Here is a 27,279-nt window from a genome sequence, read left to right on the forward strand (position 1 = left end):
TTCCATCAGGGTTGATGCATCCTACATGCAACTTTTCACAAGCAAGTAGCTCCTTGTGAGTGTTCACTGTCTGACGTCACTGATTCACTGAGTATAGACATGGGACATTCAGCCTAGAGAAGATGCTGCTAGTCCCATATAGAATGTGGTCAATGTGTCCCGGTGATCACCATTAAATGCACGACTTTGTCCATCTCCAGAGTTACTATCAGCAGGGTTGCCCATTCACTGTGCTGGACCCTATCTAGCATCGCATTGTGTTCCGTCCTCCACCTCTGCCTTAAGGGAACAGGACACAGGTCTGGGCTGGCAATACCTGGGTTTGGCATTTGATGGGTCTGTCCACCATATGAACCACTGACAAACTTTCACACTGCATTAACAGTCTATTCAGCCCTGGTTGTGCCGAACTAAACTGCAGATCTGTGCCTGGAATCTGGTGGTATAGGTCATAGAGTCATAGATTCATAGAACACTACAGCACAGAAACAGGCCCCTCTGCCCATCTAGTCCATGTTGCCTGATCTACTGCCTAGTCCCATCTACCTGCACCCGGACCGTGTCCCTCCAAACCCCTCCCATCCATGGACCTATCCAAACCTCTCTTAAATATTACAATTGAACTCGCATCCACCACTTCCGCTGGCAGCTCGTTCTACACTCGCACCACCCTCTGAGTGAAGAAGCTCCCCCTCAGATTCCCACATCAGTGAAGTCAAACATGCAGAGGTCATTGCAGACTGCAGCCATTATCCTTTATGTGTTCAGTGCAAGCAATTTCTCCTGCAAATATTTTTCATATGGAAGAGATGTATATTGAGAATAGATGCAGTATTTAGGTTACTTATGATTAGCTGATGGAATGCAATGCAGAATCTTTGTAAATATTTGTGGCAATCAATGTAATGGCAGATTGCTTTTGATGTATTAATTGCTAAACTGAAATATCTGTTGGTACAGTATGTATTATTTTGTTATATAATTAATGAACGGCTGTAAGAGTTCCATGCATAGCACTGCTACTCAAATACATCTGGCAGGTATGTTAGAGGGAAAGTTAAGTGCACTCTAAATGTGCACTGCTATACCATCAATAGCAGAATGCAATTAAAATGTAAGAATATAATTAAAACAGTATTTAGAACAGCATGAGATATGAGGAAACTATTTTGCAAATGCTGATTACAATACAATTAATTTTTCCAGCTTTTTACATTGTGTCATTATTCTGAATATTTGATGTCACTATAAATTTAGTACTATTTGGTAGTGATTGATTGGGTATACTTAACATTTTACCTTTAGTATTAATCAGCCTCCCAATTTATAAACACTTACTAATGTATTAAGGGAAAATGCTTATTAGAAAAATAGCTGTGCCTTTGTCAACATGTATATTAATCAGAGATATTTTTAATTAAGTAATGAATTATTGTTTGTTAGATGGAATACATAATAGTTATTTTCTCTCTTATATCTGTCACTATTGATAAATAAGCACTTTCTTTATGTCATCTCTTAATAACTTCTCTTGCCATAAATATGATTAGGTTGTGGGTTTGACTAGTCTGAACAATTTATTATCAAATACAAAAATACAGTCAGACATTTTAGCTTTGTATTATAAGGTGACTTACCCATAAAACAGCAAGCAAAAAAGAAATGAGACCATAAAATAATTCTGGTGTGAAGCTGAGTGAATTTTCATTTTTGATTACATACAGATGATCCTAAGTTTCATACTTCAGAATAATGGCATAAAGAAGGCCTGATTTTTTTTTATTATTCTAAACTGTAAATGCTACTGGAGACAGTATTTATTTTAGCCCCAGTCTGAAAAGAATCTTGCGGGAATAGTGCTATTTTCTCAATGTCTCATGAAAGAAAAAAATTGAGAGGCAGCAACTTACTTGCACAGTGCCCCATTATTCCTCAGGGAGAGGTACAGGCCATTCTGCAGTCACTCAACTTGAATCTTTATGGATGTACTATGAGAATAATCTTCTGGGTTTGATAGTAAAACATAGCTGGATTTCAGCAAATTGATGGTGCTGCACAGTTCAGTTATTCCATTGAAAATAGTGGTATTTGAATGCAAAGAAAACATTAGGTATAATACATTGTACAAATGAACAGTTCCTCAGTTCTAATCTGCTAACATTTTTCATTGTGGTAACTACATTTCTTAAATTACATTAGTACTAAAGTTTATGATCGATTCCTTAATCAAAGTCCTCAGCCTCCTCCACTGCCAGGAGAATTCCAAGCACAAACTGAAGGAACAGCACCTCATTTTCCGTCTTGGAACCTTGCAGCCTAACAGCATGAACATTGAATTCTCCCACTTTAAGTAATCCCCACCCACTTCCCCACAAACCTCCCCCCCACCACGCTTCTTCCCTTCTTTCCTTTCCTAGCCCTTTTTCTTTCTCTACCTTTTGTTTCCTTTCTCTCCTTACCTGTGACCCACCCCCCAGTGGATCTGCTCTCCCCTCCTCCCCCGCACCTGCCTATCACTATCTCTTACCTGCATCTACCTATCACCACCCTGTGCCCACCCTGCCTCCCCTCTTCTGTCCACCTATCACCGCTCTGCTTTTCCCTCCTATATATCGGGCTTCCCCTTTTCCTATCTTCAGTCCTGAAGAAGGGTCCTGACCCGAAACGTTGACCGCCTGCTTTTCTCCACGGATGCTGCCTGGCCTGCTGAGTTCCTCCAGTCCACCTGATCTCTTAAATCTTGAAATTGTTATGGATCACAGAAAACATCCACAATTTGTGAGATCTTTCCTCAAGTCACTGAGCATCCCAGTGTTACAGTAACAGGAGATTTGTAAAGAATTCTCTGGGTACTTACTGGATTGTATGAAACAATAAATGTGCTAAAACATTTTGAAAATGGAAACAGAAGTCACAATTTCTGAATTTTCCCAAATGACATCAAATTGGCCGTGATGGTTACTACTGACCAGGACTCCAACAAGTTAATAAACTTGCAAATTGGACATATAAATCGCATGAGAATTTTTGTGCAAATTGGTAATTGTTTTTTGTGTATATAATGGAATTACAGTACCAGCATCACACCGTTCCAATTGCCCGGATTTTTATCAATAGCTCAGAACTTGGATTTGCTTTGTAGAAAATATTGTTGTGTGATAAGCCAACTTGAGTAAACAACTCTTTGGGAGTTACTGCTTTAATGTTAAAGCAGGAGATGGTAGATCCCCTTGAAGTCCCACTCTCTCAGAAAACAATCTTGAAGACCATCAACAACCCAACTGAAATAACTAATGTGATGTGAGAAGTGGAGATTTGTACTAAAATCAAGCCTTGAGGACTTTTCAATAGCTCTGAAATTGCCTTATTACTCTCTGGTTTACTTTTGAAGTAACTTAATCTATGGCATGATCCAATAATAGGTTTGGCACTATTGCAACATTGATCTAGAAATATGTTATGTGCAATTCATGCAGGAATATATTTCTGATCTCCTTAACTGTTTCAGAGACAGCCAATTGTAGAAATTGAAAAGAAACAAAGATAAATACAGGCTTTGACGTACTCCTGCTTCTGAATACTAAGTCTAGCTTTGTCCCTTTGTTTGAGTTTACTAAACCTGTTTTAAAAGACCATAGCTAATCCCTGCTTCATCCCTATTCCTTACTTTCCTTGATAATTTGCGATCTCTTTACCAAACAGAAATCTACCCAGAGTTCAAAATTGTGCCGTATGGAAAATAATTTAATCCACTGAACCTATTCAGTCTTGATATTAGATATTATGGATACCAAAGAAAATACGAATCACAGTATTTCACATGACTTGAGATCTTTGGTGCTTCAGATACTGTCACCATAACAACTGCATTTGGCTTCTAAGAATGTGATACAATTATGCACTGTTAGTAACCATGAAGATATTTCCTTCTCAATGGTAGCATCCAAAGATAGATATTTAATTTTTAAAAATTAATTCATTCTTTCAGTGTGTGGACATTATTGGCAATGCCAGCATTCAGCGCTTAATCAGCCCCGAGTGGAGGGGGCAGTTAAAAGTCAACAACATTGATGGGTTTGGAGTCACAATAGGTCAGACCGGGTAAGTAAGAGTGGCAGACTTCTCTCCGTGAGGGACAATCGTGGACCAGGTGAGTATTTACAAAAATCTGATCATTTCACAATTAGTATTACAGGGAACAGATTTTTTTTTAAATTCCAGATTTATTTTATTACTTGAATTTAAATTCCTCATTCGCCATGGTGGGATTTAAACTCATGTTTCTGAATCAATTCTCCAGAACCCTGACTGGTAATCCAGAAAATGAACTCCACACTACAATCATTGGGCTAGAAATTTGTTCACATAACTCCTGATGTTAACTAGCTTAACCTAGAGCAAAGCAATTCCGCATGCACGTCTCCGTGTATTTCTGGCTGCATTAGTGCCCATTGGGAAATATAACCAATTCTACAAGAGATTTTGATTCACCCTTGATCTTTTGTCTTGGCATAAAACTCTTCATATGCCTAGAAATTGAACTTCACCCTCATCTGTTGCAAAAAACATATCCTGTGTATAGCACTAATGCCCGATCACATTTCTGCTCCAAAATTGGCAAAAGGTCCGTGAAAAGTGACTCTATGGCATTTAGCACAAGCATTCATGTGCTAAAACAGGGCCTGTGTGAATCCTTCTGTGTGCAGAGTTGTCAAATCATTGCCTCACTGGGATGTGAATCAATGTTAAAGAAATCTCCCACAGTAACCACAGTACGGCAGTAGAAAAGGCTGCCATGGTGGAAGGGGAAACTACAGGAAGATGGGAAGACGGTGTTCTACAGTATGTCTGGACCACCCCCATTTGATAAGCCAGCTCAATTTACTTCATCGGTTCATGAGTCGTTTGAAGCCGCTGTAAGATGTGGCTGATCAGCAGGTCATTGATTGCAGCAGGCAGATCACAAGTGTTTACCAAAAGCTAGAATGTGATCAGTGAAGGTAGCTCCAGGGAATAAAGTAACATTATACTGATCACTGGAAAGTGTGGCTGAGAGATGGAGTGTGCAGGATGCAGGTGTGAGAGTACAGATCCTTTCATTCCCAAACCGCGCATGATGTGCTTCTCTCTGTTTTGTGAGTTAGAACATAGAACATAGAGCACTACAGCACAGTACAGGCCCTTCGGCCCACGATGTTGTGCAGACATTTTATCCCGCTCTAAGATCTATCTAACCCTTCCCTCCCACATAGCCCTCCATTTCTCTATCATTAATGTGTCTATCTAAGAGTCTCTTAAATGTCCCTAATGTATCTGCCCCCACAACCTCTGCAGGCAGTGCGATCCACGCACCCACCACTCTCTGTGTAAAAAACGTACCTCTGACATCTCCCCTATACCTTCCTCCGATCACCTTAAAATTATGCCCTCTCATGTGAGCCATTTTCACCCTGGGAAAAAGTCTCTGACTGTCCACTCGATCTGTGCCTTTTATCACTGTGTTAATAACAAAGTTCAAGTTCAAGTTTATTGTTGAGAGAAGCATACATACCGTGATATAAATGCCATGAAAATTAGCTTTATGTAGCAGCTGCACAGTATGTTACGAACAAAAGTTAACATAAACTTAAATTAACATAAATTATACATAACTTACATATGTGCAAAAATAGACAACATAAAGATAACACTCGTGCAAGATTGAGAGAGAGAATAAGAAATAATAGTAGTTTGAGGTAGTGTTAGATCAAACCTTTCCCCCAAAAGCTCCAATTTCTGCTGGCAAGGGACCAAGTGTGTGCAAATGTCATTTAGCTGCCTGATTGATGGTGGGCAATTGTCATCCTCACTGAGGTGAATTGTGCCTGATAGCGCCTGACCAATCTTCTGATAGTCACTAATCAACTCAGAAATGATCACGGATGCAATCTAAAGTGTGCTCAATGGCTTTTATCTGCCACTTGGGCACAAAAAGTGATTGCAAATAGGCCCTATTTCAAGGCAGTAGAGTTTTATAGCACAGAAGGAAACTATTTATCCCATCATCCCTGTACTAACTGCTGGAAAGATATGTATTCAGTCACACTTTCTTTGATCTGCTTTCATAACCTTTAAAGCTTTTTCTCATTTTAAATATTTGTCGACTCCTCATTTAAAAGCTTGTATAGATTGCGTTTCAGTCATTATTTTTGGCAACATTCTTCATGCTCTCACATCTCACCTCTATCCATATCTCTCTTTTGTTCACTTGCTGTTGATCTGAAATCTGTGCCATCAGTTTTCTCATTAACCTTGCTCTGAGAGCTGTTCCTTCATTATGTCTCTATGACAAGCTCTGTGGAGAACAAATGTTATCAAGTAGACCTTTGAACCACATCCCCAATTTTCATCTGGTTCAATCACCACCCTTGCTGATCAGACAAGGACGGTAGAACGTACTTCTATATTTGCTGTGATGAAGGCAGTTATAAAATGGTGTGCTGGTCATTGCTATATGGTTGTCTATTGTTTTAATTAAGATCTTTTCATTAAGGCTTCATTTGTTTATCTCAGGAGGATATGAAGAGATGGACAAAGTGCCACATGAAAGATTACACTCTTCGTTTCACGAGCTCTGAGTTCCATTGGTGTGATTCCTGGATGCTTTAGGTACATGGAGCTTAGAAAAATAGAGGGCTATAGGCAAGCCTAGTAATTTCTAAGGTAGCGACATGTTCGGTAGCGACAACTTTGTGGGCCGAAGGGCCTGAATTGTGCTGTAGGTTTTCTATGTTTCTATGTTTCTATGCTGTTGTTGTACGACTATCTACTGGGCAGAAATGGGGAACCCCTGATGCAAATGATTGTGACTTCTGCTTACAGGAGAGGCCAATGATAAAGATTTTGATAGAATATCTCATACAGACATAACATTTATAACAAACAACGGTGTCTGTACTGGGCTATAGTCTCCATCAATTTCCCATACCAAACCATCCCGACAGTGTACAGCCCTTTATTGGCAAGAGAGCCCATATTGCTCTGGTATAACCATCCTGTCATCATCATCTACCCCTAATGCCTTTCACTTAAAACCTTGTTATATAATCCCTCCAATCCCCATGGAATAACTTTTTCTCTCATCCTCAATAATTTCAAAATATCCATTGACTTCTTTAGTTCCCTCTCTGACTGTACTGAATGCTTCCAAAATTTTACTCTTCATGCAAAATTTCCAAAGTATCCCTTCGATTACTTTCTCATCCCTTTTATTTTGAGTATCTTCTTTTTCCAAAGCATCAACAGATACTTGTTAGATACATGTTAGATACTTATACCATTGCTGGTTTGCTGAAATAGTCTTTCAGCTCTATTTTTAATGGTCTTATTCTCGGCAAAATCAGTCATTATTCCACTCTTTCAGTTGCTCTATGGAGCATCTGTAATTTTTAATAAAACTCTAAAACTTTATTTATCCAGCACAGTAATAGGCCCTTCCGGCCCAACGAGCCTGCGCCGCCCAATTACGCCCATGTTAACCTACTAACCCGTACGTCTTTGGAATGTGGGAGGAAACCGGAGCACCTGGAGGAAACCCACATAGTCACAGGGAGAACGTACAAACTCCTTACAGACAGCGGCTGGAATTGAACCCGGGTCGCTAGTGCTGTAATAGCGTTACGCTAAACGCCACGCTTAAGTCAGAGTTGTTTCTCGGACTAGAGACATGTGACTAGTGGGGTGTCGCAGGCATCAGTGTTGGGCCTATTGTTGTTCATTATTTAGAAAACATAGAACATAGAACAGTACAGCACGCGACAGGCCATTTGGCCCATAATGTTGTGCCGATCTTGACGCCAATTTATACTAAATGTCCTCCTCCTGTGTATCATCCACATCTCTCCATTCCCTTCATATTCATATGTCTATCTAAAAGCCTCTTAAGCTTCACCATACTACCCCGGTCACCCATTCCAGGCACCCACCACTCTCTGTATAAAAAAAACTTGCCCCTCACATCACCTTTAAACCTTCCCCCTCTAACCTCTCAAGCATGTCCTCTGGTGTTTGACATTTCCACTGTATAAATGATTTTAATGAGAATGTACAAGGTATGGTTAGTAAGTTTGCAGATGATCCTAAAATACTGTAGGTGGAGAAGGTTATAAAAAAATTACAGGGGGATCTTGATCAGTTAGGTAAGTGGGCCGAGGAATGGCAATTGGTGTGCGTTTCAGAGAAGTTCGAGGTGTTGAATTTTGGGAAGTCAAACCAGGGTAGGACTTTCACAGTGAATGGTCACACATCATGGTAACAAATCAATGAATGGTTTCACAAATCATGAGAGGCATAGATAGGGTGAAAGCTTTCCCGGGGAAAGGGAATCAAAAACTAGAGGGTAGAGGCTTAACGTGAGAGGGGAAAGATTTAAAAGGGACCTGAGGGACAACATCTTCACACAGAGGGTGGTGGGTACACAGAACGAGCTGCCAGAGAAAGTGGTTGAGGCAGGTACAATAACGACATTTAAAAGATACTTGGACAGGTACATGGGTAGGAGAAGTTCAGAGGCATATGGGACAAATGCGGGCAAATGGGACTAGCTTAGACGGGCATCTTGGCTGACATGGAAGAAAGGGCATGCTTCTGTGCTCTACGCCTCTGTGGCTCTGGTAGCACAAAGCTGCATGCACCTTAGCAACAGGTCAAGTCATTCATCAACAGATTTGATTTGAACATGAAGCCGTATTTGTGTTTTTCTACCTTAATAAAAACAACTTAACACTTTGAGTATGAGAGTCAGGAAGTCATGTTGCAGCTATATAAAACTTTGGTTAGGCTGCAATTCTGCTCGCCCCATTACAGGAAGGATGTGGAGGCTTTGGAAAGGGTACCAAAGAGGTTTACCAGGATGCTGCCTGGATTAGAGGGGATGAGCTGTAAGGAGAGGTTGGGCAAACTTGGGTTGTTTTCTCTGGAGCATTGGAGGCTGAGGGGAGACCTGATAGATTATAAAATTATGAAAGGTACAGATAGGGTAGACGGTCAGAATCTTTCTCCCAGGGTAGAAATGTCACGTACTAGAAGACGCATTTAAGGTGAGAGGGGGAAAGTTAAAAGGAGATGGGTGGGGCAAGTTTTTTACACAGAGAGTGGTGGGCTGCCAGGGGTGACGGTGGAAGCAGATACGATTGTGGCGCTTAAGAAACTTTAACTCTGGCAGAGCAGTATTTTGAGATTGAATGTCAAAATAAATCACTTCAACAGTCATATTATAAAAGGTCAAGTGATTTTGTTAAATTAGTAAATCAAATTTTTATTTGGCAGTTTGCAAATGCCTTTGAACTTTCAACAAAGGTGGCCGCAGCTATCTTTGATCACATGCATTCAAAAATTACAATGTGGCCTTGGCTTTTTTTTATTTAATAATGTATAAACAGTATAAAATGTCATTGTGCAAGAAATAAAATATAAGAGGGGTAGTAACTTTTCATTTTCAGTTCATACAGTTAATTGGCAGGCACGGCGTAGTGGTTAACGTAACATTATTACCGTGCCAGTGACCTGAGTTCAATTCTGGCCACTGTCTGTAAGGAGTTTGTATGATCTCCCTGTGTCTGCGTGGGTTTCCTCCGGGTGCTCCGGTTTCCTCCCACATTCCAAAGACGTACGGGTCAGGAAGTTGTGGGCATGCTATGTTGGCGCTGGAAGCGTGGCGACACTTGCGGGCTGCCCCCCGAACACTCTATGCAAAAGCTGCATCTCACTGTGTGTTTCGATGTACATGTGACTAATAAAGATGTCTCTCTCTTTAATTAAACAGCAGGACAAGTATATTCACTTGTGTTTATATTTCACCTGACTTTTAAAAAAAAAGTTACTGTTTCTTTAAAAATTTTATATGTCTATCTTTGTCATATTTCTCCTGGCCTGACCATTCTGACACAAGTTCACTTATTTGAACTTGTGTGCTGCCCTTATGAGTCTGGTTGAAGTTGCCAGTGCATTTAGAATTGGTGAGGGCTGTCATCAGGAATTAAGTCACAGTTGGAGCTGACAATACTGATTTGTGAGCCCTGTGTGTGGGTGAGACTCGAGCTGAGTCAGAACCACCAGTGGGAACCAACCTAGGTCAGGTCAAAGCTGCCAACAAGAATCTGATTAGTTGAGGTCCTGACTGGGAGCCTAAACTGGGTTAACTCTTTTCATAAAATACCACTTAGAATGAAAGGTGTTGTCAAAAGAAATCGACAAAAATTAGAGAAAGTGCCAGCTTTTTTAAAAGGCAGTGAACAATTCCTGTACATTATTAAGTACAACAAAAGAAAATCAAAAGTAAGTTAAAATGTTCTTCTCTGTTTTGACATTGCACTCCAATACTTGCATTGCCCATCAGTGTTTAAGTCGACCAGCGAACACTGTGTGCTCTCCGTCCAGCACTACCGAGCACAAAGGTGGCTGTGGGAGAGATGCAGGCAGCTGAGTGGATCAACAACCCACCTCCCTGCTCTACATCTGCATGCAACAAAGACCTACAATTCTTGGCTGCAGATAACTGTAGTCCTGCAAGGAGATCCTCTGACTCATCCGCTGCTTGGTTTGGTTCAGTTTCCAAACGAGCGTGGGATTAAAGTACAACCAGAAATTGAGGAGCAGCCTTTTCAAATAATGGAAGTGGGATTGAACCTTTCATTCAAAGTTGTGTTAGGTTGGTCTAATTTTCTTAATGGCAGTTGAGGAAAAACAGGACAGCAAACAAGAAGTAGACAATATCTTGAAGAAAGCAATAATGACGGAGCATCATTACCACATTTTGCCAATGTACTTTGCTGAGAAATATGATTGAATGACCTTACTTCAACAGTAGCTCTCTGGGGAACAATCCCACAGCTAAGGCAGAAGACTGTGGCTTTACGTCCCACTTTGGCACCTAGTCAAGCTTGTCTTGCTAATAAAATACTGTGAATGATTTGTACTATTAAAGTTGAAATTTGCTTGAGCTGTTAAACCAAAGGCCCTGTTTGCTCCCTGAGGTTGAGAGTTTTCCTTGGGGCCCTGGCTGATAACTGAACATAGTCACATTGCTTTGTCTGCAGATTTTTTTTTACTTTGTTTCCGACCATCCAACTGTTACCACTTCATCGGCTGTAAAGTGCCTTAGGACTTGCTGAGGTTGTGTAAACCACTGTATAAATGCAAGTTCTTCATTCTTTTCTTTTATAACGCATCAGTCAAATCTTGAATTCAGATGTACTCTGCCTTTCAGCTAAAATTATTGGAATCCATTCTACAGGGCAGTATAAACCTTCATTTGGAAAGGCACAGATTAATTAGGGACAGGCAACATAAATTTGTTAGGGAAGGTCATGCCTAATTAAGTTGACTGATATTTTGAGAGGGTAATGAGGAGGATGAAACAGGACAGTACATTTAATATAAACGACATGGATTTTAACAAGGCTTTTGACAAAGACACCTTTGGCAGGCTGATTATAACATTAAAAACCCATGGGGATTAAGAGAGAGCGGCAAATTGGAGGCCAAATTGGTTTAGTGTGAGGAAACAAATGATAATTGTTGATGTTTTTGTGATTTGAGGGATCTTGTATTTTGCAATACATTTTAATTACTTTAAGTTCAAACGTAGATGACGAGATAAAGAAGTTTGCAGATGATACAAAAGTCGGTTTTGTGGCTGACAGGAAGAAAGCTTTAGACTGCAGGAAGATATAGGTGGTTTGGTCAGTTAGGCAGAAAAATAACAAATGGAATTTAATGCAGAGAAGTGTGAGGTTGTGCATTTGGGGAGGTGTGACAATGCAAGGGAATATACAATAAGTGGCCGGATATTAAAGTGGTGCAAAAGAACAGAGGGCTCCCGGAGTGAGTGCCCACAGATTCTTCAAGGTAGTAGAACAACTCAATGAGGGGTTAAAAAAAAGCATGCGGGATGTTTTCCTTTTTAATGGTGTAGGATATAAGAGCAGAGTTGTCGGATCCGGTTATTTTTGAATCCGCAGGTTCTTTCAGGGCTCCTAGAATGAGTTGAAAACAACTTGGTGCTTCACAAAATTTTATTGGAAAAGTTTAAAACAAAAAAACAGTCACAGAGCACATGGCACTAGCTTTACTATTAGGCGATGAGCCGAGACAAAAGGACCAAAATGAGCTGGGGGAGGGGGAAAAGAGCTAGAGAGAGCTTAACAAAAAAATGACACCTTTTATACCTGAGATAAGAGGTATTCCTTAGCTAACAATAGTCCAATCAGAAAACCTATTAGATACCTGTGACAAAATCAACCAAGGAGGAAACACATATTCACCTGATGGACGAACCAATAAGCTAAGAAGCGGTTATACCTTGTACAGCCAGTTGAGGTGTATTAAACACTATACATGTCAAAAAACCACTTAAAACAGTTGAATCCACCAGAGGTCAGCTTAAAATTATACACAGCACTAGTCAGGCCACAGTTAGCTAATTGCTTTCATTTCTGCCCACCACAATTTAAGAAAGATGGAATTGCACAGGAGAGAATGCAAGGAAAATTTACAAGAGTATTGTCAGAAAATGGTGACTATGAGGAAAGATTGAATAACTAGAGTTGTATTCTTTGAAACAGCAAGAAAGCTGAGTGGAGAGTTAATTGAGGTGTATAAAATTATGAGAGACCCACACAGAGCAAATAGAAAGAACCCAATGACTGGGCATTAAGTGGGTTGTCAATATAATCCTATCAACCTACTGCTGAAAAGCTAGGACGAAGATTCACCATTCTAATCCTCACCACTCACTGACCTGCCCCCCCCCCCCCAAAAATAACTAAATTGTATTAACGTTACTCATTAGTCATCCCTTTGATGTCCCTCAAGCTGAATCTTTATGTTAAGGCAAAACTGACTGGGTTATATGAGTAATGAGAAAGCTGAAGGAAGAAAGCGACCAGGCTGGAGGTCAGTCTCTCGCAGAATAATGGGCTGGTGCACTTGCTATTTTTGAAGACCTCATTGTATGCAGGTGGTCTCGGAACTCACATGTGCACAATTGATTAGCCCCAGGACATTAGAAAAACTCTCTGTTCATGCTTCACTTGATGCTGCTGCTGTGTAATCAGAGAAAAAAATAACAATTTCTGTCAAATAATGCAGCCAATACTTGTGCCACACACCGAGATGCAAATGACTAACTTATTCCTCCTCTATCTGCGACTGGCAAGTAAACAAGTCATAGCCTCATTGTAAAATGACAAACATGCAGTGCTATTTCACAACTCTGAGCAATAGGGTTCTGGAGGTTATTGCTTAGTATACAACATAGGTCCTCTGTATTGGTCAAGTTGACTTTTTTGAATGGCTTCCATTGACTTCTCATGGAATAATATACGTGGGGCTAGTACAGAAAATCTCACAGCATTAGTAATAAAACTGCTTCAGGATTTGATCCGACACAATAAGTTTAATAGTTAAGTGAAAAGATACTAAAGAGTCTCATCAATAAAAAGGTATTTCAGCAATGCTGAAGTTTAAAAAGAAGGCAAGCTTACATCGCTTCCTCAAGTGGAATTTCTGAGAAATTGGATTAAAACCTAATTGTGTTGATTTGGGATAGTTCAGTGACATACTTGATTTTCAAATGGGGGAAAACATGGGAGGGATAGTGTAGACATGTTTTCATTCCAAGTCAAACATGAATTAACTGAAGGAGGAGGTAGTGTTGTGTCTCTTAAAGAGCATTAAGGTGGATAAGTCCCCAGGGCTTGATGGGATATACCCCAAGTTATTGAGAGAGGCAAGAGATAAGATGGCTGGGGCCTTGACCAAGATATTCGTGTCCTCTCCGGCCACAGGCAAGGTTCCAGCGGACTGGCGAGTAGCTAATGTTGTTCAATTATTCAAGAAGGGAAACAGGGATAATCCTGGTAACTATGGACCAGTGAGTCTTGCGTCAGTGGTAGGGGAGTTACTGGAGAGGATTCTTAGGGATAGGATTTATGAGCATTTGGAAAACCATGGCCTAATTAGGGACAGTCAGCATTGCTTTGTGCAGGGCAAGTCATGCTTTACTAACTTGATTGAGTTTTTTGACGAAGTGATGAGGGTGATTGATGAATGTAGAGCTGTGGATGTTGTCTACACGGATTTTAGTAAGGTGTTTGACAATGTCCCTCATGGGAGGCTCACCCAGAAGATTAAGATGCATGGGATCCACGGTGAATTGGCCGCTCGGATTCAGAAGTGGCTTGCCTGTAGAAGACAGAGGGTAGTGATCAAGGGGACTTATTCTAGCTGGAGGTCTGTGACTAGAGGTGTTCCTCAGGGATCCGTACTGGAACCTCTGCTGTTTGTGATGTATATAAACGACATGGATGAAAATGTACATGGGTGGGTTAGTGAGTTTGCGGATGATAGGAAGATTGGTGGTGCCGTGGACAGCGTAGCAGACTGGTAAAGGATACGGCAGGATATAGATCAGTTGCAGATATGGGCAGAGAAATGGCAGATGGAGTTCAACCCGGCCAAATGTGAAGTGTTGCATCTTGGGAGATCAAATGTAAAGAGACAGTACACTGTTAATGGCAAGACCCTTAACAGTGTTGATGAGCAGAGGGATCTTGTAGTCCAAGTTCATAGCTCCCTGGAGATGGCTGCACAGGTTGATAGGGCAGTAAAGAAGGCATAGGGCATGCTTGCCTTCATTAGTCGAGGCACTGAGTTCAAAAGTCGGGAAGTTATGCCGTAGCTTTATAAAACTTTAGTTAGGCTGCATCTGGAGTATTGCATTCAGTTCTGGTCACCCCATTATAGGAAGAATGTGGAAGCTTTGGAGCGGGTGCAGAAGAGGTTTACCAAGATGCTGCCTGGATTAGAGGGCATGTGCTATGAGGAGAGGTTGGACAAACTTGGGTTGTTCTCTCTGGAGTGGCAGAGGCTGAGGGGAGACCTGATAGAAGTTTATAACATTATGAAAGGCATGGATAGAGTAGAGAGCCAGTACCTTTTCCCCAGGGTTGAAATGTCTAATACCAGAGGGCATGCATTGAAGGTGAGAGGAGGTAAATTCAAAGGAGATGTGCGGGGCAAGTTTTTTACACAGAGAGTGGTGGGTGCCTGGAATGCACTGCCAGGGGTGGTGGTGGAGGCAGATACCACAGGGGCGTTCAAGAAGCTCTTAGACAGGCACATGGATGTGGGGGAAATGGCAGGATATGGACATTGTGTAGGCAGAAGGGATTAGTTTAGTTGGGCATTTTATTTCTAATGTAATTGGTTTAGCACAGCATTGTGGGCCGAAGGGCCTGTTTCTGAGCTGTACTGTTCCATGTTCTATGTTCTGTCCATAAAAAGAGAGAAAAAAATCATGCAGTCAATCAATCTTTAACCTGCCAGAAGGTGTAAAGGTAATAGGTGGAGCTTTGTTCCCAGTGTACTGCCTTGCTGGCAGTGAGCAGGTGTTAGAGACCAAGATTACAATGAGATCCTAATTCCTTCATTGCGCTTATTACTGTTGAGGCTCTGAAGTGGAGGTTTATAATTTAATATATGCAATTAATAAGTGTAAATGCAATGTTTAGCAAAGCTCCCCTGACTCTGAGGAGTAATTGAATCACAGAAAATTTGAACCAGCCTGCACTACTGATGCAAACCTTTTGACCCATGATGTCTTAGTAGCTATAAATTATGTTCAACTTCTGCTGGCCAGGACAAGGTGGTGCCGAAACCAGACATCACAAGGGACACAAGAGACTGCAGAGGCTGGCATCTGCAGCAGAAAAACAAACTGCTTGAGGAACTCAAGGGGTCAACTGACATATGTGGAGGCAAAAAAATTGGTCGACGTCTTGGGTTGGGGCCCAACATCAGGACTGAGGATGTAGAGGGGAGGTAGCCAGAATGGAAGGGTGAGACAAGGGCTGGTAGGTGAAAAGTAGAACCACATGAGGTGGATGCTGATGGGCAGATGTAGCAAGGTGGGGGTTGGAGGTGATTATTAGTGTATCAGTTAGCATAAGGCTTTATAGCGCCAGCGACCCGGGTTCAATTCCCACCGTTCTCTGTAAGGAGTTTGTACATTCTCCCCGTGTCTGTGTGGGTTTCCTCCAGTTGCTCCGATTTCCTCCCACATTCCAAAGACGTACGGGTTAGGAAGTTGTGGGCGTGCTATGTTGGCGCCGGAAGCGTGGCGACACTTGTGGGCTGCCCCCAGAACACTCTATGCAAAAGGTGCATTTCACTGTGTGCTTCAATGTACATGTGACTAATAAAGATATCTTATCTCTTATCTTATCTAACCTTATTCTGGAGTTATGGAATTATATGGATATAGAAAGCATTAATTAAAATGAGAACCGCTCTTCAGAGTGCAACTTCCAGTGACACTTTAAGGTCGTTATAATCAATGTCAGATGTGAGACATTCTCAGCCAGCACCATTGTAACCACACAGGAGAAGACAATAGATGAATGCTCATGTTACTGAAGCTCATTGAAACCTTCATGTTGAGATTGGGGAAGCCACTAAGTGGCCATCTCCTGTACTAACACATTGTTAAAGGCCACTTGATGCACAGTTCAGGACATGTCTGTTTTGTCACTTAATATTCCCCAACACTGTAACAAAGGAGGTATATTTTGGGTGTCTGGAGTTTTGCTTAGAAGGTCTCGGACCAGTCACCAGTATTGGAATATCTATTGAGATTTTGACAGTTGGTATGTGCTCCCATTGTAAAAATGTAATTCTGCAGAAGTTACCCATCTACACCCAAAATGTTAAGTAAATAACTATAACCATTGAGAATGTAGTTAATCATTTATTGTCTTTGTGTTTAAAAAGTATAAAACATCACTGGACTGTTGAGTGTTGGGAGAGGAGAACTAGATTCTCCAGAAGACCTGCTGCGTTGATTGAAGACCTTTCATATCTCTCAGCCACAGCCTCTGTGTGGCTCGTTTCATAGTCACAACATCAGAGGGAGAGTGGGGAGGTGAGAGACAGAGACCGGAAGGTTATAAGTAGAACCAGGTAAGGGAGATGGGCTGCCAAATCCAGGTGAGGAAGGGAATTGGAAGGGTTGGCCAAGGGAGAAGAAACCCAAGGGGATATGGACATGGGTCACCTTCTCCTGTTGTGGCAAGTAGAAGCTTCAAAGTAGCTGCTGACAGTTTGCAGGAGTTCCTCAGTGACCTACATTACCTCCAGTAGAAGATTTATGGAACTCCCAAGAGAAACAGCTTGTGGAAGACTCTGCAAGGAAAGCCTAGGCTTCTGGATATCAATTGTGAGTCTCATCTTCACTCCCTTCTGTGCACCATGCCTGATCCCTGCACTGAATTATAAAAGATGTTTATGTTTTCAGGGACTTGATCTGTACAATAATATTGATCGAACTGCCTGACTGTAGATTTTAGTGCAGACACATCCAATGCAGGTACAAAGCACATACTTCAGAAACTAAACCTTGAGTAAAATAAAGGGTACTGTATATTATCACAGGAATTTTCCCCTTTATTCTGTCTGCATTCCTGGGGAATATGAACATTTAAGTGCGTTGAAGAGGAAAACATCTCTTTCTCTGTTTCTTTAACCTCCTTCCTCCTCCTCTGGCTGCTGGATAGGGCTGTTGTTATCTGATTCCATACCTATCCATGTAGCTAAACCCAGAGAATCTCTTCTTGTGCCCATGTTGTTACCTCTATCTTAGCTCTTCTCCTTCTCACTTAAATGCTGCCCCTGGGTGACATCATGTAAACCTCAGCTTGGGCATTCCCATGGGCCCAGGGGAATTTTAAGGTGCTTGGAGGAAAGTACAGGGGGGATATCAGAGGCAAGTTTTTTACACAGAAAGTGGTGGGTGTGTGGAACGTGGTGCCAGGGGGTGCTGGTAGAGGCAGATACAAGATATATATGATAGAAGATATTCATTTATTAGTCACATGTACATCGAAACACAGAGTGAAATACGTCTTTTTGTGTTACTGGAAATGTCCTGGGAGCAGCCTGCAAGTGTTGCCACGTTTCCAGCGCCAACATAGCATGCCCACAACTTCCTGACCCGTACGTCTTTGGAATGTGGGAGGAAACCGGAGCACCTGGAGGAAACCCACGCAGACACGGGGAGAACGTACAAACTCCTTACAGACAGCGGCAGATTTGAACCCGGCTCGCTGGTGCTGTAATAGCGTTACGCTAATCACTACACTACATTAGGGACATTTAAGAGACTCTTAGATAGGCACATGAATGGTAGAAAAATTGAGAAGTATGTGAGAAGGAATGGTTAGATTAACCTTAGAGTAGACTAAAAGGTCGGCACAACATCGTGGGCTGAAGGGCCTGTGCTGTGTTGTAATGTTCTATGTTCTATGTTCTATGAAGGTAAGCTAGCCAATAATATAAAAGAGGATACCAGAAGTTTTTTCAGATATATAAAGAGTAAAAGAGAGGAAAGAGAGGACATCAGACCACTGGAAAATGACGCTGGAGAGGTAGTAATGGGGAACAAAGAAATAGCGGATGAATTGAATAAGTATTATGCATCAGTCTTCACTGTAGAAGACACCAGCAACATGCCAGAAATTTAAGAGATTCAGGGGGCAGAAGTGAGTGTAGTCGCTATTACTAAGGAGAAGGTGCTTGGGAAGCTGAAAGGTCTGAAGGTAGATTAGTCACCTGGACCAGATGGACTACACCACAGTGTACTGAAGGAGGTAGCTGAAGAGATTGTGGAGGCATTGGTAGTGATCTCTCAAGAATCACTAGAGTCAGGAATGGTTCCAGAGGAGTGGAAAATCGCAAATGTCACTCCACTCTTTAAGAAGGGAGAGAGGCAAAAGACAGGATATTATAGGCCAGTTAGCCTGACTTCAGTGGTTGGTAAGATGTTAGAGTCCATTATTAAGGATGAGGTTTCGGGGTACTTGGAAGCTCATGATAAAATAGGCCGAAGTCAGCATGGTTTCCTTACGGGGAGATCTTGCCTGACAAATCTGTTGGAATTCTTTGAGGAAGTAACAGGCAGGATAGACAAAGGAGAGTCAGTGGATGTTGTTTACATGGATTTTCAGAAGGCCTTTGACAAGGTGCCGTACATGAGGCTACTAAACAAGATAGGAGCCCATGGTATTACAGGAAAGGTATGAGCATGGATAGAAGATTGGCTGACTGGCAGAAGGCAAAGAGTGGGAATAAAAGGGGCCTTTTCTGGTTGGCTGCTGGTGACTAGTGGTGTTCCCCAGGGGTCAGTGTTGGCTCCACTACTTTTCACATTATACTGTATGTTAATGATCTGGATGACGGAATTGATGGCTTTGTGACCAAGTTTGCAGATGATACAAAGATAGGTGGAGGGGCAGGTAGTGCTGAGGAAGCAGGGAGTCTGCAGAAGGCATTGGACATGTTGGGAGGATGGGCAAAGAAGTGGCAGCTGGAAAACAGTGTAGGGAGGTGTACGTTCATGCACTTTGGTAGAAGGAATAAAGGCGTAGACTATTTTCTAAATGGGGACTGAATTCAGAAATCGGAGAAGCAAAGGGACTTGGGAGTCCTAGTGCAGGATTCCCTAAAGGTTAACTTGCAAGGTTGAGTCGGTAGTAAGGAAGGCAAATGCAATGTAAGCATTCATTTCGAGAGGACTAGAATATAAAAGCAAGGATGCAATGCTGAAGCTTTATAAGATAAGATATCTTTATTAGTCACATGTACATCGAAACACACAGTGAAATGCATCTTTTTGCGTAGAGTGTTCTGGAGGCAGCCCGCTTCCGGTGCCAACATAGCATGCCCACAACTTCCTAACCTGTACATCTTTGGAATGTGGGAGGAAACCGGAGCACCCGGAGGAAACCAACGCAGACACAGGGAGAATGTACAAACTCCTTACAGACAGCGGCCGGAATTGAACCCGGGTTGCTGGTGCTGTAATAGTGTTACGCTAACCGTTACACTACCATGCCTGTCCATTGGTCAGACCACATTGTGAGCAGTTTTGGGCCCCATATCTAAGGAAGGATGTGCTGGCATTGGACAGGGTCCAGAGGAGGTTTACAAGTATGATCCTGGGAATGAAAGGGTTAACATATGAGGAGCGTTTGATGGCTCTGGGCCTGTACTCGCTGGAGTTTAGAAGGATGACGGGAGATCTCATTGAAACCTACCGAATATTGAAAGAGTGGATGTGGAGAGGATGTTTCCAGTAGTGGGAGAGTCTTGGACCAGAGGGAACAGCCTCAGAATAGAAGGACATCCATTTAGAACAGAGATGAGGAGGAATTTCTTTAGCTAGAGGGTGGTGAATCTGTGCAATTCATTGCCACAGACAGCTGTGGAGGCCAAGTCATTGGGTATATTTAAAGCGGAGGTTGATAGGTTCTTGATTAGTAAGGGTGTCAAAGGCTACGGGGAGAAGGTAGGAGAATGGGGTTGAGAGGGAAAAATAAATCAGCCATGATCGAATAGCGGAGCAGACTTGAATGGCATAATTCTGCTCCTATGTTTTATGGTCTTACATGGACAGCCTCCTGGAAATGGGGAACTGCACATAGTACTTCAACTATGGATTAACTAATGATTTATCCAGTTGTATCATGACCTCCCTGCTTTTCTATTTTATGCCCCAGCTAATGCAGGCAAGTATTCCATATACCTTCTTAACCATCTCACCTACTTTTGCTGCTGCCTTCAGGGATCCTTGGAGATGAACTCCAAGGTTGCATTGTTTCTCAGTACTTCCTTGGGTCCTGCCATTCAGTGTGTATATACCAGCCTTATTAGTACTCCCAAAATGCATCACCACACAGTTTTCAGGATTAAATTACATTTGCTATTTCTCTGCCAACCTTATCAACTGATCAATATCATTTGGTAGTCAAAAAGGACCCTCATTACCATCACAGCCACCACCAATCTTCATCTCATTTGTGAGCTTACCAACCATACCTCTGATAGGCATATTCGGATCATTATTGTATATAACAAACAGCACTGGTCATTGTGTTACACCACTCTCCATAGGCTTTCAGACTTCCAAAAAACAAACCTTGACAGTCATTTGCCTTCTCTCACCAAGCCAATTACAGATCCAATTTGTCAAATTGCCCTTGGATTCAATAAGCTCTTATCTTTGGAGCCGTCTGCCATGTAGGATCTGGTCAAAGGCCTTACTGAGGTCTATGTACACCACATCAGCCACACTACCCTCCATCACACATGAAACCATCTCCTCAAAAAATTCAAGCAAATTTTGTTTTGGGGCCATTTTAAGATATTAAGATGGAACATGTGTAGGTTACTTTTGTTTTAAACTACTTCACCATCTTTGAGATTTCTATCTTGCCTTCTCTCAAAGAGGTTTTACAGGTTGACCTACAACCAAGAGAACTACACAGTTTCTGTTGAACACACTATGATGTAGGATCTTATTAAAGGATTTGGTAACATGGTTTAGTAAATTTAGTTGAATTGATTTTAGTTTTACTGTATTTGTGGAAATACTGGGTTGGCAGGAGCTGCAAGCCAGATCATAATCACATTTAATAATGGAATCATTTTTAAAATTAGTAAATTGGTTTATTATTGTCGTATGTACAGTGAAAAACTTGTCTTGCATACCGTTCATACAGTACAATTAATTACAACAGTGTATTGAGGTAGTACAAGGTAACACAATAACAGAATGCAGAATGAAGTGTTACAGCTACAGAGAAAGTGCAGTGCAGGCAGACAGTAAGATGCAAGGTCACAACGAATTAAATATTATTGCTATATACACTCCCTGCTGAGTGGAATTTGTTTGCCCTTTACCTCAGAGGATGCTTCGTTTCGATCTGCTTACCACAGAGCCAGAGAGTCATAGCAATAAGGGTACAGCAATGAAATGGGCCATTCGATGCGACTTGTTTGTACCGACCGTGATGCCCACCTACATGAGTCTCATTTACCTATATTAGGCCTGCACCTTCCAATTATCCGCCCAAATGCCATTTAAACGTTATAATTGTATCTGCCTCTACCATCACCTCTGGCAGCTCACGATCTTATTCACTACCCTCTGTGTGAAAAACTGGCCCTTCAGATCTCCTTCAAATTTCTCCCCTCCCACTGTAACCCAAGTTTTATATCCCACTACAAGACTCTGCCTATCTACCTTATCTATGCCCTCATAATCTTATAAACCTCTGTAAGGTCACTCTTCAACCTGTTATGCTTCAGTGAGAACAAATCCAGTGGATCCAATCTCTCTTTGTAAGCAAAGCCCTCCATCTCATGCATTCCTGGTGAATCTCTTCTGCACACTTTTTAATGCTACCGCATCCTTCCACCATTTCCAAATAGTTTGGTTTCTGTGGGATTATTGGTATTGGTTTATTATACCAATACCAATAATTCCACAGAAACCAAACTATTTGGAAATGGTGGAAGGAACTGGTTTATATGCACGTTTGGGCCTGAGCTATGGGGAGAGGTTGGCCAGGCTAGGTCTTTATTCCTTGGAACGTAGGAGAACGTAGGGCAGGCACGGTAGTGTAGCGGTTGGCGTAACGTTATTACAGCGTCAGCGACCCAGGTTCAAATCCGGCCGCTGTCTGTAAGGAGTTAGAATGTTCTCCCTGTGTCTGCGTGGGTTTTCTCTGGTTTTCTCCCACATTCCAAAGACATACAGGTTAGGAAGTTGTGGGCATGCTATGTTGGCGCCCGAAGTGTGGCGACACTTGCGGGCTGCCCACCAGAACACTCTGTGCAAAAGATGCATTTCACTATGTGTTTCGATGTACATGTGACTAATAAAGATATCTCATCTTAGATCTTACCTTCTCAGAATGAGGGGCGGGGCGACCTTATAGAAATGTTTAAAATTATGACAGGCATAGATAAGGTGGATGATAACAGTCTTTTCCCAAGGGTAGGGGAGTCCAAAATTAAGGGGCATAGGTTTAGGGTGAGAGGGGAAAGATTTAAAACGGACCCGATGGGCAACTTTTTCACGCAGAGGGTGGTGAGTATATGGAATTAGCTGCCAGAGGAAGTGGGTGATGCAGGTACAGCAGTATCATTTAAAAAACACTTGGATAGGTACATGGAGGGGCAGGGCTTGGAGGGATATGGGCTGAACACAGGAAATTGGGACTAGTTGGGTGGGCACCGTGGTCGGCATGGACTGGTTGGGCCGAAGGGCCTGTATCTGTGCTGTATTGCTCTATGACTCTATTAAAGACAATGTATATTTAACCAACTTTCAAGCTAACCCAATATGACCAGAGATAGTAATTTGAAAAATGAGACAGGAATGATTTGGCCATTTCATGTTGTAAAACAAATTGGGATTAGAAATGGACAGGCTGTGTAACATCCTGATTCCTCTTCTCTCCTGGAGATGGCAGCATATCTCCAGCACAATGAAGTTTGGTTTAAAGTACAAGTGGAGCCAATATGATGACGTCACTCGAAGCATTCAAGTTATTTCTGTCCACCTAAAAATTGTGAATGTTTTCTCAAGAATTGGTTTGTGCAAAAACAGAATATTTTGCGTAAATCGTTAAGTAAAGTCCGACTGTATTAGATTACAACAAAGCTGTGAGTTTCCATCAGTTTATAAAAATGTACTGAAATTGAAGTAGGTGTGTTGGCCCCTTGTGCCTGCCCTGCTCCTCAATCAGTTGGCTGTCATTTTACTTCAGTGCCATCTTTTTGCACCAACCCCATATCCCTTGATTCCCTTAATATCCATCAATCTTTTCATCTCTGTCCAGAGCGACTGAGCCACCAGTACCCTCTTGACTGGAGATTTCCAAAGATTAACTAAATTTCTTCTCATCTGAGTCCTGGAAGGCTGGCCCCTTATTTTGGTCCTGGTTATCGACACTGGTGTCAGGGGAAGCATCATCCCTGCCTTTATTCTGTCGCACCTTGTAGGAATATTTTTATGTTTCAGTGAGATGACCTGGGATCTGAATTTTACAAGGATGCTGCCAGGACTTGAGGGACTGAGTTATAGGGAGAGGTTGGACAGGCTGGGACTTTATTCCTTGGAGCAGAGGAGACTGAGAGATGATCTTATAGAGGTGTATAAAATCATGAGGGGCATAGATAGGGTGAATACACTCAGTCTTTTTCCCAGAGTTGGGGAATCAAAAACTAGAGGGCATAGGTTCAAGGTGAGAGGGGAAAGATTTATGAGGAACTTGCGGGGCAACTATTTTACCCAAAGGGTTGTGTCTATGTGGAACGAGCTGCCAGAGGAAGTGGTTGAGGAAGGTAGAGTAACATCTTTTAAAAGACAGTTGGACAGGTAGATAGATTGGAAAGGTTTAAGAGGTTATGGGTCAAATGTTGGCAGATGGGACTAGCTTGGATGGGGCATAATGGTCGGCATGGACAGTTGGGCCAAAGGGCCTGTTTCCATGTTGTATAACTCTGTAACTCTATGACACTATTACCTTTCATGCTTTTAATCCTCTATACTCTAGAGAGCATGAGTCCATTTGGCACAATCTCTCCTCAGAGGATAGCCCTCTCATCATTGGAGTCATTCTCCACTGTATCATGTATTCTTAAGCTTTAACCAGAATCATTAAAAATTGTACACATTTGTGTAAGAATGCCACGCCAGTGGCTCTACTTAGGAGTTTGAGGAGATTTGGTAAGTCACCAAAGATTCTTGCAAATTTCTATAGATGTATAGTCGAGAGCAATCTGACTGGTTGCATCACCGCCTGGTATGGAGGCTCCAATCAGCCAGCTCCTTCGCAGCCACAACCCTCCACACCATCGAGGACATCTTCAAGAGGCGGTGCCTCAAGAAGGTGGCATCCATCATTAAGGACCCTCACCATCCGGGACATGCCCTCTTCACATTACTACCATCGGGGAGGAGGTACAGGAGCCTGAAGACCCACACTCAACGATTCAGGAACAGCTTCTTCCCCTCCGCCATCAGATTTCTGAATGGTCCATGAACCCATGAACACTACTTTATTGTTCCTTCTTTTTGCACTATTTATTTATTTTTGTAATTTATAGATTTTTATACCCTTGTACTGTTTTATACTGCTGCAGCAAAACACCAAATTTCACATCATATGTCAGTGATAATAAGCCTGATTCTGATTCTGAAGTCTTTAATCTGCAGCTTCAACGTTTGACAGGTAAGTTTATCATAATAGCGAGGCTGAGCTGAATGGGAAATGGTAGTTGTGCAGGAAGAGACCTAGAAGTGGAACAGTCGTCTTTTGCCCTTCCTCCCATCTCACCACAGCCGTGGGCATGGCTCTGATCACTGCACCCCTCTCCCCACTTGCATTGTCTCCTACCACCCACCAATTCTGGAAGCTGCTGACAAGTCGCTGGAGGTCAAACTTCCCGTCACTTATAAACTGCAGGCAGCACCTTGGTGAGCACGGCCATGCAGCATGAAGGGAATTTTATTCAGATACAAGGCCTAGAGTCAGCATCAAATGGAGACACAGGAGACATCAGCTGCTACAATCTGGTGCAAAGAGAAAATGAGCTGCCAGAGGAATTCAGTCCATGTTTCCAGTCGAGGCCCTTCATCTGGACTGAAAGAGTACCGGGGAGATAGTCAGCATAAAGAGGTGAGGGGGATGAGTGAGGCAGGAGGTAGCAATTAATCAGTGGATCCAGGTGAGGAGGGGTTGATTGGCAGAGCGAAGGGTGGAGATAGAGACAGAGAAATGAAGACAACAAAAGGCCTGCAGATTATGGGATCTGATAAGCAGGGAAGGTGAAGAGAGAAACCAAGTAAGGAAGGGAAGGCGAGCAGATAGGCAGGGATAAGGTTCTCAGTGGGAGGTGTGAGTGGCAGTTGGAATAGGTTGGGAAGGGGAAAGAGGGTGATAGGAGGAGGGGGTTGTGCATTTGGAGAGAAGGGGATGTGTAAGAAGGCCTGGACAGATTATAAGGAGATGGAAATGGACAAGTGGGGGAGCACATTACCTGAAACTGGAGAATGCAGTGTTCATGCCGTTGGGTTTTTGTTTTAATTTTTTAAAAGATTTTATTTACAGTGTGGTAACAGGCCCTTCCGGCCCAACGAGTCCGCGCCGCCCATTTTAAACCCAAATTAACCTACCCGTACGTCTTTGGAATGTGGGAGGAAACCGGAGCTCCCGGAGGAAACCCACACAGACACGGGGAGAACGTACAAACTCCTTACAGACAGCGACGGGAATCGAACCCCGATTGCTGGCGCTGTAATAGCGTCGTGTTAACTTCGCTACCCATCCGGGCAGAAGGTGAGGTGCTGTTCTTCTAGTCTGTGTTTAGCCTCACCCTGGCAGTGGAGGAGGCCGAGGACAGACAAGTCGGTGTGGGAATGGAAAGGGGAATGAAAATGTCTTGCAACTGGGGGCTCCAGATAGCCATTGTGCTTGGCAAAGGGGTTGCCTAGGTCTGCGCTTGGTCTCACCGGTGGAGAAGAGGCCACATCAAAAGCTCTGAATGCAATATAGACGTTGGAATCAAGTCTCATTGAAGGAACTAGCAATCTGTGGACACCAGTCAGGCATCTCATTGTAGTGGTTAGCGTAACACTATTACAGCGCCAGCGACTTGGGTTCAATTCCCGCCACTGTCTGTAAGGAGTTTGTACGTTCTCACCGTGCCTGCATGGGTTTCCTCCGGGTGCTCCGGTTTCCTCCCACATTCCAAAGACGTACAGGTTAGGAAGTTGTGGACGTGCTATGTTGGCGCCGGAAAAGTGGCGACACTTGCAGGCTGCTCCCAGCACAGTTAACGCAAAAAGACACATTTCACTGTGTGTTTTGATGTACATGTGACTGACAAGTAAATATCTTATCTCACTCATCAATGACTTTTATATTCTTGTAGCTACCTGAAGACTAGCCGCTCCACAAATCAATCTTGGGACCAAGGGTGGAGTTGAGAAGAGAAGACATGGATGTGTCATTGGTCCCAGATCCTAAATGTCTTCATGAGTGATATGAAAGATCCCACAACTCTTTATGAAAGAGAACATTGGAAGTTTCCTGGTGTCCTGGCTAAAACTCATCATCTCCAGCGCAAAATTGTTGATCAATTATTTTCGTGCCAGCACGGGACCCTGTCGCCTGCAAGTTGCCAGCTCTGTCTGTCTGTGCTACAATACATCCATACATTAATGTACTGGAACTTGCTGGGTATACAGAGGTCATGAAAGAGTCAATATGATTGCAAGAGCATTCTTCTTAAAATTCAGGTGAACACTTTTTCAGGTTCACACAAGAAAATAACAAATCCTGCAAAGTTATTCCAATTTGTGAACATGTACCCAAACATAAATATTACTTTCAT

The 27,279-nt window shown here is 42.4% G+C and overlaps 1 long non-coding RNA gene across 1 annotated transcript; it reads left to right on the forward strand.

Annotated features, from left to right (window-relative positions):
• The first annotated feature begins 4,010 nt into the window (after positions 1 to 4,010).
• LOC127572542 (uncharacterized) lies at positions 4,011 to 27,279 on the forward strand. Its single transcript, XR_007956639.1, has 3 exons — positions 4,011 to 4,150; positions 6,553 to 6,648; positions 26,818 to 27,279. It is a non-coding gene; the product is annotated as an uncharacterized LOC127572542 (long non-coding RNA).

Source organism: Pristis pectinata, chromosome 7, assembly GCF_009764475.1.
Source record: "Pristis pectinata isolate sPriPec2 chromosome 7, sPriPec2.1.pri, whole genome shotgun sequence".
In the NCBI taxonomy this organism is placed as follows: domain Eukaryota; kingdom Metazoa; phylum Chordata; class Chondrichthyes; order Rhinopristiformes; family Pristidae; genus Pristis; species Pristis pectinata.